The 383-nt window shown below is 40.2% G+C and overlaps 1 protein-coding gene across 1 annotated transcript in view; it reads right to left on the bottom strand.

The window, feature by feature from the left end:
• The window catches only part of LOC119592486 (glucose dehydrogenase [FAD, quinone]-like), a 23,300-nt gene extending 23,202 nt beyond the window's left edge, over positions 1 to 98 (bottom strand). The window contains exon 1 of the mRNA XM_037941319.1: positions 54 to 98. The gene's annotated coding sequence lies outside the window, so the exon portion shown is untranslated. The remainder of the gene's footprint in view (positions 1 to 53) is intronic.
• Between the last annotated feature and the right edge of the window lie 285 nt (positions 99 to 383).

The raw sequence follows: 383 nt of genomic DNA, 5'->3' as shown, positions 1-383 counted from the left end.
CCTGAGAAGTCCAAACACGCGAATCAAAACTCAAAAGAGAAATAGAATCTTACTGTGCCTTTAGACCCCTGGAGAAAACGCAAGCAGACAAGCCCTGGAGTTTTAACGTCCACAAGCAAAACCCGACTGGACGCTGGCATCTCCCAAGCAGCCAGTCAGTCAGTCAAGGACTTTGCTCAAGGACTTTTAGACGTGCAATGGTAAGGAAAGTGTCTTCACTTGCTGCTTCACTCTTTATTTCATTATATTTCGAATCTGGAAGTGAAGACTGTTGGCTCAGTACGTATAATGTTTATTTTCGAGATGTATTTCTTTCTTTCACTTTTATTTTCCCCAATACTTATTATTCGAATGATAACGGAATTATAAATGTATCCAGGATT

Source organism: Penaeus monodon, chromosome 30 (genome assembly GCF_015228065.2).
Source record: "Penaeus monodon isolate SGIC_2016 chromosome 30, NSTDA_Pmon_1, whole genome shotgun sequence".
Lineage (NCBI taxonomy): Eukaryota > Metazoa > Arthropoda > Malacostraca > Decapoda > Penaeidae > Penaeus > Penaeus monodon.
The sequence above is the reverse complement of the archived record's forward strand: the minus strand, read 5'-3'. Positions and strand labels throughout refer to the sequence as shown.